This window comes from Eptatretus burgeri, chromosome 21 (genome assembly GCF_056783735.1).
Source record: "Eptatretus burgeri isolate ZD-2024b chromosome 21, Ebu_testis_v1, whole genome shotgun sequence".
Taxonomy (NCBI): domain Eukaryota; kingdom Metazoa; phylum Chordata; class Myxini; order Myxiniformes; family Myxinidae; genus Eptatretus; species Eptatretus burgeri.
In genome coordinates, this window is record NC_140981.1 from 403048 (window position 1) to 423065 (window position 20018).

At 44.7% G+C, this 20018-nt stretch overlaps 1 protein-coding gene and 1 long non-coding RNA gene across 3 annotated transcripts in view; one reads left to right on the forward strand and one right to left on the reverse strand.

Moving 5' to 3' along the window:
• Positions 1 to 20018, forward strand: part of LOC147008090 (uncharacterized) — a 310895-nt gene that overhangs the window by 150736 nt on the left and 140141 nt on the right. The gene's annotated exons all lie outside the window — the stretch shown is intronic.
• Positions 7297 to 9531, reverse strand: LOC147008092 (uncharacterized). The gene is made up of 3 exons (XR_015053632.1): positions 8051 to 9531; positions 7742 to 7799; positions 7297 to 7452 (listed from the first exon to the last, which is right to left on the reverse strand). It is a non-coding gene; the product is annotated as an uncharacterized LOC147008092 (long non-coding RNA).

A 20018-nucleotide genomic window follows, 5' to 3' on the forward strand; every position in this document is an offset into this window, starting at 1 on the left:
GAAGGCTGGAAATAACAATTGTTTTAATGAAGCATCAGCCATTTTAGACCAGTTGATGAACATGAAAATAATTAATAAATATCAATATAAAGACATTTTATCTCATATTAAATAAGATGAGAAGCACAATCCTTAGTTTCAATTTCACAACAAGCGACCACACATCTTCATTCCCATACCCACTACAACTTGACACAACAAAAGAATATGAGGCATCTTTATTGTCCATGGAAACTTATAATACCTTATTTAATATAACCGAGAAAAATGACAAGTTTAGTTATAATCCAGGAAGTGGATACAAAACGATAACAGTCTCACCCGGAGCATATGAGATTTCTCAAATATCTTCCGAAATTGCTCGTCTTATGAAAGAACAGGGTGATGAACCAAAAAATATTGTTATAAACATTCAAAAACATACTTCAAAATCAACGATTAAAGTTAAAAATAACTACAAGGTTGATTTCACAATTGATAATTCATTTAGAGAGTTATTGGGTTTCTCCTCAAAAAAGATTGAAACTAATGGGACGTTTTACAGTGATAATGTCATTCAAATATCCTCAGGAATAAATTCGGTGTTAATTCACTGTGATTTGATTGATGGTGCTTATAATGATGGGAAAAAACAAATACAATATTTTCATTCAGCGCATACTCAACCCCAATTGGTTATAAATTCAATATGGAACCCAAAAATTTGGTTTATCTACCTGTGTCAGGAAAAACCATACACAGAGTAAATTTTAGGATAACCGACCAAGATAATCGTGTGATTTCTTTTAATGGAGAAGTTATATCCATCAGAATTCACCTACGTGAAGTTTTCCAATAAATAAATACGATGGTTATTGTGAGGAAACACGAGTTGGGAAAATATAAAATAATTACAGGGGATGGGATGTTCCTTTCCCCATACTACAAGGGTGAAGGTATGTATCTTGGTAGAGGATACTATAAACCTAAGAGACAAAGGGGTGTTGGGCATCAATTTAGAGGAGATGGGATAATTGATACTCTCATGGGTATTGGTTCAACTATTCTTAAACATAAAGATCTAATTGGTTCAACTGCTTCTGCTGTGGGAAATGTTGCAGGTGCTGTAAAGAGTATAAAAGATGCCCAGAAGGAATCTCATAAATTACAAGCAATAAAAGAAATTAAGAAAGGCAAAACTCAGTTGTCCCCCCAAGAACGACAGAAAATAATTCAAATACTTGGATCAGGGTTTCAAAAGTTTTAACATCTTTTTTTTCCTAAATAAATACAAGTATGGAAGCAATTGATAGTATCTATGATTTGGATGATACTATTATTATCTCAAACTCCACTAAAAAAGAAGATTACTTCAAGGTAAATGCAATAACTGGAACAGACTGGAATACGAATGGTACAAAAAGTTTTGAAATAAATAATCAACAAACCTATTTGAATCTCTCCGAAAGTTTCTTGTTGTGTAAATTTAAATTCACTAAGGCTGGGAATAACACAAATGCTACACTTGTAAATGATTTCTTCTGGAAAATGTTTGATAGTGTGCGTTTGTATATTGGAACACAAGAAGTTGAAGCGGTTGATTATGTCTCTGCTGTATCTGAAATGATAAAATTTACACTCTATACATTCAGTGATAGAATGGGAAAGGGGTCTGTCGAAGGTTTTATTCCTGATATGTCAACGGGAACAAACACAGACCCTGGGTATACTCAAAGGAAAGGAATGTATAATGATGATACAAAAGCAGAAAATAGTTTTACTGTGGCAGTTCCTCTTAAAGGTATATTTGGATTTTGTGATCATGATAAAGTTCTGTATGGCCTTAAAATTAGATTTCAACTACAAAGGAATGATAATGAAAATCGATTGCTTTTTGGTGTTGGTAGTGCTTTTGGTGATCAGAATAAATTTGTAATTGAGGAAATGAGTTGGTATATCAGTGAATATACTCCTAATCTTAAAACAGAAGAGATGTTGAATCGAAGACTTAACTCAAAGAAACCACTCAGTGTATCATACCTCAAAAGAAGATGTCAACACGTTAAACTCAATCAAACTACTTACACGTGGAATTTGGGTGTTCTGGAAGGAAAGCCACGATATCTGTGGATCATTTTTAAAAAGCCAGATGGTGATACTGCGACTGATAAGAATAATGCATTGAGTGATAATGCTAAGGTGAAACAACTTCGCGTTTCTCTAGATGGAACATTTTACCCACGAGATAGATTGGAAATTAATTGGGAAAAAATGATTTTGCTGAAGCATACAAGTCTTACCAAAAGGTGTGTGAAAGTAATGGAAATAAAGAACCTATTTTGGATATGACAGCATTTAAAAGTTTGTATACAATCTATGCGTTTGACCTGAGCGCTCAAAAGGAAACTATAAAGTCTAATCGAGTGGATACTTCCCTATACATTGAAAGAGGAGAGAGTGAAGAAGTTGATACATATTGTTTGCTTTTGGAAGAAACAGAATTGCAGATTAATACAGATAATGGTGTGATGATTAGTCTCACATAATTTTTTGTTAAATAAATGAGTGGCAAAGTACCAACTGGGGTATATGTTAATCAAATCAATCTTCATAAACTATCATCTTGTGTTCAAAATCAAAAGCCTTGTACGATTAACGTTAATACAATTCAGAGAAAAGGAGCAGTAAGAATTGATGTTTTTCTCACAAGAGAACAGGTTAAAATCTTGAATGACACTGGCTCACTTAAAATTAAAATGACAAAACCAATGTTGAAAAAATATTCAATAAGAGAGACGAGTGGAGGATTTCTCCCATTTCTAATTCCTTTATTTGCTGGTTTAAGTGCGGTTGGAGCATTGACGGGTGGTATTTCAACAGCGGTGAAAACTGCCAACGAAAGGAAGGCTCAACTCCAGGCTCAAAAAGAATTGGAAAGACATAACAAAGAGTTGGAGAAACAAATTAGTGGAAGTGGTGTAATTGTAGATTTTGCTGAAAAACTTGAAGGTCTGCCTGATAAAGCGAGATTGTTAGTTGGAGATATGCTTTCTTCTATAGCACAAGCAGGTGTAAAATTAACGAAAAGAGGTAATGGATTATATCTTTCTAATAAATAAATGAGCATTGATGAGTGGTTGAAAAAATTTGGAAAGAATACAACATCAAATTTACAACTTGTCAAATATTGTAAGAAATTAAAAATTCATAATGTGGTTATTTGTATGAGAGATGAATTAACAAATGTGCCGAAACATACAAAGAATATTATTATGAACTTAGAAGATAATAATGGGAACGGTTCTCATTGGGTTTGTATTTTTAATAGTCAAGACAAATATTATTTTGATAGTTTTGGTCTTCCACCACCTGTTGAAGTCATAAAATTCTTACAGAATGGTGTTTATCAAACATTTCAAGTCCAAGAATTAAATTCCAAGTGTTGTGGCCAATTATGCCTATATGTGTTATTTCAACTCAACAAAAATAAAAAATTTTATGATATTATTTTTAATCTAATATAAATGACTTATGTTGGTAAAGATGGTTCTATCTTTGGTTTATCTCAAGAACTGGATATTGATTTCTCAAATTATTACACAAAGGCACAGGCTGAACGACATAAATATAATATAACCAAAAATATTAACATGAAAAATGCTTATAAATTAAAAAATTATCCAAGCCCGACTGACGCGAATGACTTGGTGAGATTAAGCGATTTATCACAATATATATCCTTAAATAAAACGGCTGTGTATTCCAAAGATACAGAAGTGTTGATATTATCTCCAGGTCATACAGAATTCACAGTTCGAATTAAAATAAATTTTTATAAAGAAGGGCGTATCGTTTGTATGAGAATAGAACAATGGGGATATGATATGAATGATTTAGGGTATAATTGGTCATTTAAAATTAACCTCGAAGACCTGGAACAATTAAATCAGTCTCGTAAGGAAGAATATTATCCACTTGGTATCGAGAATGAGTTTTGTGGGGCTACGATTAGTAAACAACAAATAAAAGAATTTAATAAGGGTAAATATAATAATGGTTTTGCCCTTGTTTATCTCATGAAAACAGAAAAAACAGGATTATATATAATAAGTAAGGAAATACAAAATGATTTAACTATGGGAAGATGGGGAGGTGTTTCGTGCCATAATATTGTTCTAACATATATTTCTAATACATAAATGACAGCAAGAAGGCTTCAAGAAAATTATCATTTCTGTGTCCAAGCATACCTTCAAGAAAAGGGTATTCGGTATTTTAATAAATATGTTCTACAACATAAGAATGAGGTATTTTCAATAAAAGATTGGCATTATGCTGATGTTGATAAACCGACAACTTTAGATTTAATTAGAATGTTAAATAATGAAAAAATTATAAAGTTAAGAAAAGGTAAGGCTCTTTTAGAAATTCAAAAGAAATTTTATTGGTTTCCTGTTGTAAAAAAATTATTTTGGATACAGGAATAACAAGAAATCCTGATGAATATATGTATAATATTCTATGGGGTGTAAGCGATTCAAGGATAGTGAGGGATGAGGAAGGAGTTGAAGAAGAGAGGGAAGAGGAGGAAAAGGAGAAGAGGGAGAAGAAAGAGAAGGAGGAAAAAGAGAAGAGAGAGAAGGAGGAGAGGGAGAAGAGAGAGAGGGAGGAAAGAGAGAAGAGAGAGAGGGAGGAGAGAGAGAAGAGAGAGAGGGAGGAGAGGGAGAAGAAAGAGAAGGAGAGGGAGGAGAGGGAGAAGAAAGAGAAGGAGGAGAGGGAGGAAAGAGCGAGACAAAATAAATATCAAAATATGGAAACCAGTGAGATTAAAAAAAGATTAGGGGTATTACAGAAAATAACTCAACCCACCGAGGAGGAAAACAAAGAATTGATAAGTCTATTTACAATACTTTCGACAAGACTATTGACATCGAGAAGACAGGTATTTTAATTCAAGTTTTTCATTTTTTTTTTTTCTTAAATAAATGGGGGAGAGAGTGAAGGCATTTCTAAGGATTCTTTATGTTTTAAAAATCAAGATTCAAATGTGCATGTTGGAAACTAAAAAGGTTTTTGCACTCTGCAGGAATTTTTCTCATAAATAAATGAGTTATTGTCTCAAATGTAAAAAGAAAACTAATACTAAAAATATTTCATATATTAAAAGTAAAAATAACAGGGTTATACAAAAAGGTATATGTTCGGTGTGTGGTTCAAAAAAATCAATTTATCTCCCAACACAAACTAGGAGGAGATATCCAAAAGTTTTTATCAGGAAGTAAATTTACAACTACTGGAATACCAGGGGAATTACATCTTCCAGGGTATTCTTTCTGTGGCCCAGGCACAAACTTGGATAAAAGATTAGATGAGGCAGACAATCCTAAATCCTGGAGTCGGCCTATCAATAGAGTTGATGAAGTGTGCATGAGACACGATATTGATTATGGGAATACCACAACGTTGGAAGAAAAGCATGAAGCCGATAGAGAAATGTTGTATAATTTGTCTCTGATACAAAATCCAACCTTGAGAGAAAAAGTTGATCGGTTCATTGTGAAGAAGATGATCAGTGCTAAATTGAAACTTGGACTTGGAAATTCAAAAAACTTATAGGCTCTAATGATGCCATTAAGACTGAAGAGCAATTAGCTGATGAATTACATAAACCAATATTCACAAAGTTTCAGAGAAGGAAAGTTTATTCCAAGGAAGTAGATTATATCTGGTCTGCTGATTTGATTGAACTCAATAATGATAAGGGGTACAAGTATGCTTTAACCGTTATTGATTTGAGGAGTAGATATGCGTGGGTTGTACCATTAAAAAACAAAACAGGTAATACTCTTATGTTAGCCTTCCAACAGATATTTAATAAAAGTAAGAGAAAACCTAAAAAATTGTGGACTGATGAGGGTAGGGAGTTTTATAACAAGACATTTATGAATTTTCTAAAAATAACAGTATTACATTATACAGTACCTTTAATGAAGGGAAGGCAGTTGTTGTTGAACGTTTTAATCGTACCTTAAAAGAGAGACTATATAAAAAATTCACACAACTCGGTTCACAACAATGGTCATCTTTTATTCAAGATATTGTGGATAAGTACAATGACACGATTCACACGTCAACAAATATGAAGCCATCAGAAACATTTACAAAATTAAAATATGAAAAAGAGATTAATGTCAGAAAACCTAAGTTCAAAGTTGGTGATATCGTAAGAATATATAGGTGGAAATCTCATTTTGAAAAAGGTTATACGAAAAGATGGACCAACGAGCTTTTTAAAATTGTTGATGTAATAGATACGGTTCCTTGGACTTATAAGATATATGATTTGGAAGGGGAAGAGATTTTAGGTTCATTTTATTCACAGGAATTACAAAAGACAAAGATAAATTGAAATTTTTTGACTCCGCCCCTTTTTGGCTCCACCCACACAAGCCCCCGCCCACACAAGCCCCGCCCACACAAATCCCACACAAACCCCACCACACACCCCCCCACAAGCTCCAATAAATTGAAATTTTTGACTCCGCCCCTTTTTGACTCCGCCCACACACGCCCCTCCCACCGAAGCCCCGCCCACACAAACCCCACACAAGCTCCACACAACCTCCACACAAAAACTCCACACAAGCTCCACACACACAAACCCCACACAAGCTCCACCCATATTCATCATATTCACATAATTAGTGATTAGTTAATTAGTTCCCCACACACACAACATGTTTATTTAATTAAAAAATTATCCACCCATCCACACAAGCTCCACTCATCCACCCATCCCCCCATCTCTCCACCCATCCATTTATCCACATAAGCCTCATCCACATTCACCCCTCCCACACAAGCTCCACCCACATAAACCCCTGCCCATATAAACCCTGCCCACATAAACCCCTCCCACATAAGCCCTGCCTACACAAGCTCCACACAAAAACTCCACACACATAAACCCCTCCCACACAAGCTCCACCCACATAAACCCCCGCCCACACAAGCCCCACCCACACAAGCCCCACCCACACACACCCCGCCCACACAAGCCCCTCCCACACACACCCCACCCACACAAGCCCCCACCGAAGCCCCGCCCACACAAGCCCCGCCCACACAAGCCCCACCCCCCTCATCCCCCCTGTGCGCCCCCACCTTTGACCCACCACCTCCCTCATCCCACCCCCCACCCTTCCCCACACACACACATGGGGAGGGGAGGGATGGGATGAGGGGGTGATGGGTCATTGGGGGGGCGCACCTAGCCACCCCCCCCCCCCCCCCACCCCCCCCCCTTTACATCTCTTTTATTCTTTTCTTGTAATTCAGAATCAAGTAATTGTAAACAAAACAAATATAATTTATTAATATTGAAAATATTAAATATTCATTTGCGAGAATGTACAATCTTTCCCAGCAATCTTCTTCAGATGCCTTGTGATTTCGAAACTCAGACACCATATTCTGTTTTGAAACAAAAAGTGGATAATAATTAGGTTCTATAAAGATAATTACATGGTAATATGAATAAGCCTCGTTGACCACTGAATTAACACACCAGGAGCCTGTCATCCTTTCAAGGTCAATAAAATGAATTCCAGTGTACTGACAAAACCACGTCCAAACTAATGATGCAACCAACATAAGGCGACATTCTAAAGAGAGAGTGATATTAATAATAATTCAGAAATATTTACCTCCAGAAAATCATGTGTTGTACGAGTGATATTAATAATAATTCAGAAATATTTACCTCCAGAAAATCATGTGTTGTACAAGATTGCTTCAACAGCTGATGTTGTGCGATAGTGCTGAAAAAAAAAAAAAATAAGTCAAGGGTATAGATGAAGAGACAGACAGGGAAAGCAACACACACACACACACACACACGCACACACACACATACACACACACATAGACACACACACACACGTGCCTCACCATTGGTTTAATTCATTCGAGATCAGAGACCAGTCATTATAAATCATTGGCCTCTTCAATAAGAGCAGAGAGAGGTAGGTAGAAAGACAGACAGAGAGAGAGGCACACACACGTGTCTCACCATTGGTTTAATTCCTTCGAGATGAGAGGACGTGATAAGACTTCATGCCACTCATTGAAAATGTCTTTCAATTCTCTTCTAAAATCATTGATCTCTTCAATAAGAGTATTAATTTCATGAACCACGTCGTGATATGTGAACTCAATTTCTTCCAATGCCCTGTCAGGGAAAAAATATATATATATATCAGAATTATCATGATTTAATTAATAATCATTTGCTTCATCGTTCAAAGAGAAAAGCATACACAAACTTACCAACTCTGTAGTGGGCTGTTGGCTTCATCGGAAGAAATATCGTCCATGCCTCAGTTGTAAAAATGAAATCCCGTCTGGCAGAAACTTTGTCTGGCGAACCGCTTATAAAGCAACGATGAGGAAATTGCTTAATCATTGGGTGTGGGCACAGGAAATGACAAGCTTCTCTTAATGATCTCATCTGGCCACCGCCCGAGTTGCAAATCGTTTTTGGACATAAACCACGCCATAAAAGTTTTGATTCAAATGTTTTCAGTTCGTGTTCTGAGATAAAATATAAACACGAGACCTTGTCTCACAGAATAGTTCCTATTTTTTCACAGCATGACAGTCCAAAACCACTTCCTCATTCACACAGCACGGCCGTGTCAAAAAACACTTCCTCATTTTCACGGCATGAACTGAAAACATTTGAAACAAAACTTTTTTTCTGGCATGGTTTATGTACAAAAATGATTTGCAACTCAGGAGGTGGTCAGATGAGATCATTAAGAGAAGTTTATCATTTCGTAATGGCACAAAAGGGGTATCTTAAAAAATATAAAGATTCAAATGTTTTGTTTTTCAATATTTTAGATGGGGATTATTGTGCAAAGAAAATTAAACTATTGAAGGAATTTGAGAATGAACAAATGTTTATAGGTTCAATGAGTGAGCTAAACAATATGCATTGGTTATTTGATAAAGAGTGTCCCGGGGCTTAGGCGTTTCAGATATTTCTTTCGAATCACCTTTAACAAATCTTTATCTTGTTGTATGGGCTATTTGAATAGAGAGCCCCTAGGTTAAAAGGGGAAATAAAAAAATGACCGTTTTTACAGTCATTTTTCCCTGCTGTGCAGGGGTTTGGCTTTTTCTTGAGGCAATGTTTTATGGCCGGATGCCCTTCCTGACACCAACCCTGGTCGCCTCTTACGACACACAGGGATACGGTACACCTATTCTAACCGGGGCATACACCGGGACCAGTACACTGGCACTCATTTCGCCGACCTCGGAAGGATGGCAGGCTGAGTCAACCCCCTGGTGTTAATTCAGCAGCCAACGGGATTTGAACTCAGGACCCTGGGATCCCAAGCCGCCACCCTAACCACTAAGCCAACACCAGGCTCCAGGTTAAAAGGGGAGACAAATAAATATACCTTGGGCTAAAAAGGGGATTTATTTTTTAGGGGAAAAAAAAGAAAAATTTCATGGCTGAAAATCCCCCATTCATTTACATGGGGAAAAGTGAGCCAGAACCAGTATTCTTTCGTGGGGAAGAGAGAAACGAAGATCAAGTGACGTGCTGGTGGGGAATATGGAAACGTTGGTCACGTGACGTGTTAGTGGGAAAGAGGGAAACGCTGGTCACGTGACGTGTTCGTGGGGAAGATGGAAACGTTGGTCACGTGACGTGTTAGTGGGGAAGATGGAAACGCTGGTCACGTGACGTGTTCGTGGGGAAGATGGAAACGCTGGTCACGTGACGTGTTAGTGGGGAAGATGGAAACGCTGGTCACGTGACGTGTTCGTGGGGAAGATGGAAACGAAGATCACGTGACGTGCTGGTGGGGAATATGGAAACGTTGGTCACGTGACGTGTTAGTGGGGAAGATGGAAACGCTGGTCACGTGACGTGTTAGTGGGGAAGATGGAAACGTTGGTCACGTGACGTGTTAGTGGGGAAGATGGAAACGCTGGTCACGTGACGTGTTCGTGGGGAAGATGAAAACGTTTGTCACGTGACGTGTTAGTGGGGAAGATGGAAACGCTGGTCACGTGACGTGCTAGTGGGAAAGAGGGAAACGTTTGTCACGTGACGTGTTTGTGGGGAAGATGGAAACGTTGGTCACGTGACGTGTTAGTGGGGAAGATGGAAACGCTGGTCACGTGACGTGTTAGTGGGGAAGATGGAAACGCTGGTCACGTGACGTGTTCGTGGGGAAGATGGAAACGTTGGTCACGTGACGTGTTAGTGGGGAAGATGGAAACGCTGGTCACGTGACGTGTTCGTGGGGAAGATGGAAACGTTGGTCACGTGACGTGTTTTTTTTTTATTATTATTTTTTTTTTTTGTGTACCTTGGTCGAGGCTCGTATGAGAGCTAACACACAACTCACAGCAAGGAGGCATGAGACAAGAGGGGCGGGAGTGGAAGGGACAAAACATTGGGGAACAGACACAGGTGAACTGTGGAAGGGAGAGGGATGGGCATGGGACGGGGAACATGGCGAGGAGAAGATGGACATTACAGGAACCTTCATGGAAGGGGAAGATGGAAACGATGATCACGTGACGTGTTCGTGGGGAATATGGAAACGTTGGTCACGTGACGTGTTAGTGGGGAAGATGGAAACGCTGGTCACGTGACGTGTTCGTGGGGAAGATGGAAACGAAGATCACGTGACGTGCTAGTGGGGAATATGGAAACGTTGGTCACATGACGTGTTCGTGCGGAAGATGGAAACGTTGGTCACGTGACGTGTTCGTGGGGAAGATGGAAACGTTGGTCACGTGACGTGTTAGTGGGGAAGATGGAAACGCTGGTCACGTGACGTGTTCGTGGGGAAGATGGAAACGTTGGTCACGTGACGTGTTGGTGGGGAAGATGGAAACGATGATCACGTGACGTGTTAGTCGGGGAATATGGAAACGATGGTCACGTGACGTGTTAGTGGGGAAGATGGAAACGCTGGTCACGTGACGTGTTCGTGGGGAAGATGGAAACGTTGGTCACGTGACGTGTTCGTGGGGAAGATGGAAACGATGATCACGTGACGTGCTGGTGGGGGAATATGGAAACGATGGTCACGTGACGTGTTAGTGGGGAGGAGGGAAACGATGGTCACGTGACGTGTTCGTGGGGAAGATGGAAACGTTGGTCACGTGACGTGTTCGTGGGGAAGATGGAAACGATGATCACGTGACGTGTTCGTCGGGGAATATGGAAACGATGGTCACGTGACGTGTTAGTGGGGAGGAGGGAAACGCTGGTCACGTGACGTGTTCGTGGGGAAGATGGAAACGCTGGTCACGTGACGTGTTCGTGGGGAAGATGGAAACGTTGGTCACGTGACGTGTTAGTGGGGAAGATGGAAACGCTGGTCACGTGACGTGTTCGTGGGGAAGATGGAAACGAAGGTCACGTGACGTGCTAGTGGGGAATATGGAAACGTTGGTCACGTGACGTGTTAGTGGGAAAGAGGGAAACGCTGCTCACGTGACGTGTTAGTGGGGAATATGGAAACGTTGGTCACGTGACGTGTTAGTGGGGAATATGGAAACGATGGTCACGTGACGTGTTAGTGGGGAAGATGGAAACGATGATCACGTGACGTGTTAGTGGGGAATATGGAAACGTAGGTCACGTGACGTGTTCGTGGGGAAGATGGAAACGCTGGTCACGTGACGTGTTAGTGGGGAAGATGGAAACGTTGGTCACGTGACGTGTTAATGGGGAAGATGGAAACGCTGGTCACGTGATGTGTTAGTGGGGAATATGGAAACGTTGGTCACGTGACGTGTTAGTGGGGAATATGGAAACGATGGTCACGTGACGTGTTAGTGGGGAAGAGGGAAACGATGATCACGTGACGTGTTCGTCGGGAAGAGGGAAACGTTGGTCACGTGACGTGTTTGTGGGGAATATGGAAACGCTGGTCACGTGACGTGTTCGTGGGGAATATGGAAACGTTGGTCACGTGACGTGTTAGTGGGGAAAGAGGGAAACGCTGGTCACGTGACGTGTTAGTGGGGAATATGGAAACGTTGGTCACGTGACGTGTTAGTGGGGAATATGGAAACGTTGGTCACGTGACGTGTTAGTGGGGAAGATGGAAACGCTGGTCACGTGACGTGTTCGTGGGGAAGATGGAAACGCTGGTCACGTGACGTGTTAGTGGGGAAGATGGAAACGCTGGTCACGTGACGTGTTCGTGGGGAAGATGGAAACGTTGGTCACGTGACGTGTTAGTGGGGAAGATGGAAACGCTGGTCACGTGACGTGTTCGTGGGGAAGATGGAAACGATGATCACGTGACGTGTTCGTGGGGAATATGGAAACGTTGGTCACGTGACGTGTTAATGGGTAAGATGGAAACGCTGGTCACGTGATGTGTTAGTGGGGAATATGGAAACGTTGGTCACGTGACGTGTTAGTGGGGAAGATGGAAACGATGATCACGTGACGTGTTCGTGGGGAATATGGAAACGTTGGTCACGTGACGTGTTAGTGGGGAAGAGGGAAACGTTGGTCACGTGACGTGTTCGTGGGGAAGAGGGAAACGCTGGTCACGTGACGTGTTCGTGGGGAAGATGGAAACGATGGTCACGTGACGTGTTAGTGGGGAAGATGGAAACGATGGTCACGTGACGTGTTCGTCTGGAAGAGGGAAACGATGGTCACGTGACGTGTTAGTGGGGAATATGGAAACGTTGGTCACGTGACGTGTTAGTGGGGAAGAGGGAAACGCTGGTCACGTGACGTGTTAGTGGGGAATATGGAAACGTTGGTCACGTGACGTGTTCGTGGGGAAGATGGAAACGATGGTCACGTGACGTGTTAGTGGGGAAGATGGAAACGTTGGTCACGTGACATGTTCGTGGGGAAGATGGAAACGTTGGTCACGTGACGTGTTCGTGGGGAAGATGGAAACGTTGGTCACGTGACGTGTTAGTGGGGAAGATGGAAACGCTGGTCACGTGACGTGTTCGTGGGGAAGATGGAAACGTTGGTCACGTGACGTGTTCGTGGGGAAGATGGAAACGATGATCACGTGACGTGCTAGTGGGGAATATGGAAACGTTGGTCACGTGACGTGTTAGTGGGGAAGATGGAAACGCTGGTCACGTGACGTGTTCGTGGGGAAGATGGAAACGTTGGTCACGTGACGTGTTAGTGGGGAAGATGGAAACGCTGGTCACGTGACGTGTTCGTGGGGAAGATGGAAACGCTGGTCACGTGACGTGTTCGTGGGGAAGATGGAAACGATGATCACGTGACGTGCTCGTGGGGAATATGGAAACGTTGGTCACGTGACGTGTTCGTGGGGAAGATGGAAACGCTGGTCACGTGACGTGTTAGTGGGGAATATGGAAACGTTGGTCACGTGACGTGTTCGTGGGGAAGATGGAAACGTTGGTCACGTGACGTGTTAGTGGGGAAGATGGAAACGCGGGTCACGTGATGTGTTCGTGGGGAAGATGGAAACGTTGGTCACGTGACGTGTTAGTGGGAAAGAGGGAAACGCTGGTCACGTGACGTGTTAGTGGGGAATATGGAAACGTTGGTCACGTGACGTGTTTGTGGGGTATATGGAAACGTTGGTCACGTGACGTGTTAGTGGGGAAGATGGAACCGCTGGTCACGTGACGTGTTCGTGGGGAAGATGGAAACGATGATCACGTGACGTGCTAGTGGGGAATATGGAAACGTTGGTCACGTGACGTGTTAGTGGGGAAGATGGAAACGTTGGTCACGTGACGTGTTCGTGGGGAAGATGGAAACGCTGGTCACGTGACGTGTTCGTGGGGAAGATGGAAACGTTGGTCACGTGACGTGTTAGTGGGGAAGATGGAAACGCTGGTCACGTGACGTGTTCGTGGGGAAGATGGAAACGAAGATCACGTGACGTGCTGGTGGGGAATATGGAAACGTTGGTCACGTGACGTGTTAGTGGGAAAGAGGGAAACGCTGGTCACGTGACGTGTTAGTGGGGAATATGGAAACGTTGGTCACGTGACGTGTTAGTGGGGAAGATGGAAACGCTGGTCACGTGACGTGTTGGTGGGGAAGATGGAAACGCTGGTCACGTGACGTGTTCGTGGGGAAGATGGAAACGTTGTTCACGTGACGTGTTAGTGGGGAGGAGGGAAACGCTGGTCACGTGACGTGTTCGTCGGGGAATAATGAAACGATGGTCACGTGACGTGTTCGTGGGGAAGATGGAAACGAAGATCACGTGACGTGCTAGTGGGGAATATGGAAACGTTGGTCACGTGACGTGTTAGTGGGGAAGATGGAAACGCTGGTCACGTGACGTGTTCGTGGAGAATATGGAAACGTTGGTCACGTGACGTGTTAGTGGGGAAGATGGAAACGCTGGTCACGTGACGTGTTCGTGGGGAAGATGGAAACGATGATCACGTGACGTGCTCGTGGGGAATATGGAAACGTTGGTCACGTGACGTGTTCGTGGGGAAGATGGAAACGCTGGTCACGTGACGTGTTAGTGGGGAATATGGAAACGATGGTCACGTGACGTGTTAGTGGGGAAGATGGAAACGATGATCACGTGACGTGCTCGTGGGGAATATGGAAACGTTGGTCACGTGACGTGTTAGTGGGGAAGAGGGAAACGCTGGTCACGTGACGTGTTCGTGGGGAAGATGGAAACGCTGGTCACGTGACGTGTTCGTGGGGAAGATGGAAACGTTGGTCACGTGACGTGTTAGTGGGGAAGATGGAAACGCTGGTCACGTGACGTGTTCGTGGGGAAGATGGAAACGAAGGTCACGTGACGTGCTAGTGGGGAATATGGAAACGTTGGTCACGTGACGTGTTAGTGGGAAAGAGGGAAACGCTGGTCACGTGACGTGTTAGTGGGGAATATGGAAACGTTGGTCACGTGACGTGTTCGTGGGGAAGATGGAAACGAAGATCACGTGACGTGCTAGTGGGGAATATGGAAACGTTGGTCACATGACGTGTTCGTGGGGAAGATGGAAACGTTGGTCACGTGACGTGTTCGTGGGGAAGATGGAAACGTTGGTCACGTGACGTGTTAGTGGGGAAGATGGAAACGCTGGTCACGTGACGTGTTCGTGGGGAAGATGGAAACGTTGGTCACGTGACGTGTTCGTGGGGAAGATGGAAACGATGATCACGTGACGTGCAAGTGGGGAATATGGAAACGTTGGTCACGTGACGTGTTGGTGGGGAAGATGGAAACGATGATCACGTGACGTGTTCGTCGGGGAATATGGAAACGATGGTCACGTGACGTGTTAGTGGGGAAGATGGAAACGCTGGTCACGTGACGTGTTCGTGGGGAAGATGGAAACGTTGGTCACGTGACGTGTTCGTGGGGAAGATGGAAACGATGATCACGTGACGTGTTCGTCGGGGAATATGGAAACGATGGTCACGTGACGTGTTCGTGGGGAAGATGGAAACGTTGGTCACGTGACGTGTTCGTGGGGAAGATGGAAACGATGATCACGTGACGTGTTCGTCGGGGAATATGGAAACGATGGTCACGTGACGTGTTAGTGGGGAGGAGGGAAACGCTGGTCACGTGACGTGTTCGTGGGGAAGATGGAAACGCTGGTCACGTGACGTGTTCGTGGGGAAGATGGAAACGTTGGTCACGTGACGTGTTAGTGGGGAAGATGGAAACGCTGGTCACGTGACGTGTTCGTGGGGAAGATGGAAACGAAGATCACGTGACGTGCTAGTGGGGAATATGGAAACGTTGGTCACGTGACGTGTTAGTGGGAAAGAGGGAAACGCTGCTCACGTGACGTGTTAGTGGGGAATATGGAAACGTTGGTCACGTGATGTGTTAGTGGGGAATATGGAAACGATGGTCACGTGACGTGTTAGTGGGGAAGATGGAAACGATGATCACGTGACGTGCTAGTGGGGAATATGGAAACGTAGGTCACGTGACGTGTTCGTGGGGAAGATGGAAACGCTGGTCACGTGACGTGTTAGTGGGGAAGATGGAAACGCTGGTCACGTGACGTGTTAGTGGGGAATATGGAAACGTTGGTCACGTGACGTGTTTGTGGGGTATATGGAAACGTTGGTCACGTGACGTGTTAGTGGGGAAGAGGGAAACGCTGGTCACGTGACGTGTTCGTGGGGAAGATGGAAACGCTGGTCACGTGACGTGTTCGTGGGGAAGATGGAAACGTTGGTCACGTGACGTGTTAGTGGGGAAGATGGAAACGCTGGTCACGTGACGTGTTAGTGGGAAAGAGGGAAACGCTGGTCACGTGACGTGTTAGTGGGGAATATGGAAACGTTGGTCACGTGATGTGTTAGTGGGGAATATGGAAACGATGGTCACGTGACCTGTTAGTGGAGAAGATGGAAACGATGATCACGTGACGTGCTCGTGGGGAATATGGAAACGTAGGTCACGTGACGTGTTCGTGGGGAAGATGGAAACGCTGGTCACGTGACGTGTTCGTGGGGAAGATGGAAACGTTGGTCACGTGACGTGTTAGTGGGAAAGAGGGAAACGCTGGTCACGTGACGTGTTAGTGGGGAATATGGAAACGTTGGTCACGTGATGTGCTAGTGGGGAATATGGAAACGTAGGTCACGTGACGTGTTAGTTGGGAAGAGGGAAACGCTGGTCACGTGACGTGTTCGTGGGGAAGATGGAAACGCTGGTCACGTGACGTGTTCGTGGGGAAGATGGAAACGTTGGTCACGTGACGTGTTAGTGGGGAAGATGGAAACGCTGGTCACGTGACGTGTTAGTGGGAAAGAGGGAAACGCTGGTCACGTGACGTGTTAGTGGGGAATATGGAAACGTTGGTCACGTGATGTGTTAGTGGGGAATATGGAAACGATGGTCACGTGACCTGTTAGTGGAGAAGATGGAAACGATGATCACGTGACGTGCTCGTGGGGAATATGGAAACGTAGGTCACGTGACGTGTTCGTGGGGAAGATGGAAACGTTGGTCACGTGACGTGTTCGTGGGGAAGATAGAAACGAAGATCACGTGACGTGCTGGTGGGGAATATGGAAACGTTGGTCACGTGACGTGTTAGTGGGAAAGAGGGAAACGCTGGTCACGTGACGTGTTCGTGGGGAAGATGGAAACGTTGGTCACGTGACGTGTTAGTGGGGAAGATGGAAACGCTGGTCACGTGACGTGTTGGTGGGGAAGATGGAAACGCTGGTCACGTGACGTGTTGGTGGGGAAGATGGAAACGCTGGTCACGTGACGTGTTCGTGGGGAAGATGGAAACGTTGTTCACGTGACGTGCTCGTGGGGAATATGGAAACGCTGGTCACGTGACGTGTTAGTGGGAAAGAGGGAAACGCTGCTCACGTGACGTGTTAGTGGGGAATATGGAAACGTTGGTCACGTGATGTGTTAGTGGGGAATATGGAAACGATGGTCACGTGACGTGTTAGTGGGGAAGATGGAAACGATGATCACGTGACGTGCTAGTGGGGAATATGGAAACGTTGGTCACGTGACGTGTTAGTGGGAAAGATGGAAACGCTGGTCACGTGACGTGTTCGTGGGGAAGATGGAAACGTTGGTCACGTGACGTGTTAGTGGGAAAGAGGGAAACGCTGGTCACGTGACGTGTTAGTGGGGAATATGGAAACGTTGGTCACGTGATGTGCTAGTGGGGAATATGGAAACGTTGGTCACGTGACGTGTTAGTGGGGAAGAGGGAAACGCTGGTCACGTGACGTGTTCGTGGGGAAGATGGAAACGCTGGTCACGTGACGTGTTCGTGGGGAAGATGGAAACGTTGGTCACGTGACGTGTTAGTGGGGAAGATGGAAACGCTGGTCACGTGACGTGTTAGTGGGAAAGAGGGAAACGCTGGTCACGTGACGTGTTAGTGGGGAATATGGAAACGTTGGTCACGTGACGTGTTAGTGGGGAATATGGAAACGATGGTCACGTGACGTGTTAGTGGGGAAGATGGAAACGATGATCACGTGACGTGCTCGTGGGGAATATGGAAACGTTGGTCACGTGACGTGTTAGTGGGGAAGATGGAAACGCTGGTCACGTGACGTGTTCGTGGGGAAGATGGAAACGAAGATCACGTGACGTGCTGGTGGGGAATATGGAAACGTTGGTCACGTGACGTGTTAGTGGGAAAGAGGGAAACGCTGGTCACGTGACGTGTTCGTGGGGAAGATGGAAACGTTGGTCACGTGACGTGTTAGTGGGGAAGATGGAAACGCTGGTCACGTGACGTGTTGGTGGGGAAGATGGAAACGCTGGTCACGTGACGTGTTGGTGGGGAAGATGGAAACGCTGGTCACGTGACGTGTTCGTGGGGAAGATGGAAACGTTGTTCACGTGACGTGCTCGTGGGGAATATGGAAACGCTGGTCACGTGACGTGTTAGTGGGGAAGATGGAAACGCTGGTCACGTGACGTGTTCGTGGGGAAGATAGAAACGAAGATCACGTGACGTGCTGGTGGGGAATATGGAAACGTTGGTCACGTGACGTGTTAGTGGGAAAGAGGGAAACGCTGGTCACGTGACGTGTTAGTGGGGAATATGGAAACGTTGGTCACGTGACGTGTTAGTGGGGAAGATGGAAACGCTGGTCACGTGACGTGTTCGTGGGGAAGATGGAAACGATGATCACGTGACGTGCTCGTGGGGAATATGGAAACGTTGGTCACGTGACGTGTTAGTGGGAAAGAGGGAAACGCTGGTCACGTGACGTGTTCGTGGGGAAGATGGAAACGTTGGTCACGTGATGTGTTAGTGGGGAAGATGGAAACGAAGATCACGTGACGTGCTGGTGGGGAATATGGAAACGTTGGTCACGTGACGTGTTAGTGGGAAAGAGGGAAACGCTGGTCACGTGACGTGTTCGTGGGGAAGATGGAAACGTTGGTCACGTGACGTGTTAGTGGGGAAGATGGAAACGCTGGTCACGTGACGTGTTAGTGGGGAAGATGGAAACGCTGGTCACGTGACGTGTTGGTGGGGAAGATGGAAACGCTGGTCACGTGACGTGTTCGTGGGGAAGATGGAAACGAAGATCACGTGACGTGCTGGTGGGGAATATGGAAACGTTGGTCACATGACGTGTTCGTGGGGAAGATGGAAACGTTGGTCACGTGACGTGTTCGTGGGGAAGATGGAAACGTTGGTCACGTGACGTGTTAGTGGGGAAGATGGAAACGCTGGTCACGTGACGTGTTCGTGGGGAAGATGGAAACGTTGGTCACGTGACGTGTTTTTTTTTTTTATTATTATTATTTTTTTTTGTGTACCTTGGTCGAGGCTCGTATGAGAGCTAACACACAACTCACAGCAAGGAGGCATGAGACAAGAGGGGCGGGAGTGGAAGGGACAAAACATTGGGGAACAGACACAGGTGAACTGTGGAAGGGAGAGGGATGGGCATGGGACGGGGAACATGGCGAGGAGAAGATGGACATTACAGGAACCTTCATGGAAGGGGAAGATGGAAACGATGATCACATGACGTGTTCGTGGGGAAGATGGAAACGTTGGTCACGTGACGTGTTCGTGGGGAAGATGGAAACGATGATCACGTGACGTGTTAGTGGGGAAGATGGAAACGTTGGTCACGTGACGTGTTAGTGGGGAAGATGGAAACGCTGGTCACGTGACGTGTTCGTGGGGAATATGGAAACGTTGGTCACGTGACGTGTTAGTGGGGAAGATGGAAACGCTGGTCACGTGACGTGTTCGTGGGGAAGATGGAAACGCTGGTCACGTGACGTGTTCGTGGGGAAGATGGAAACGTTGGTCACGTGACGTGTTAGTGGGGAAGATGGAAACGCTGGTCACGTGACGTGTTCGTGGGGAAGATGGAAACGCTGGTCACGTGACGTGTTCGTGGGGAATATGGAAACGTTGGTCACGTGACGTGTTAGTGGGAAAGAGGGAAACGCTGGTCACGTGACGTGTTAGTGGGGAATATGGAAACGTTGGTCACGTGACGTGTTAGTGGGGAAGATGGAAACGCTGGT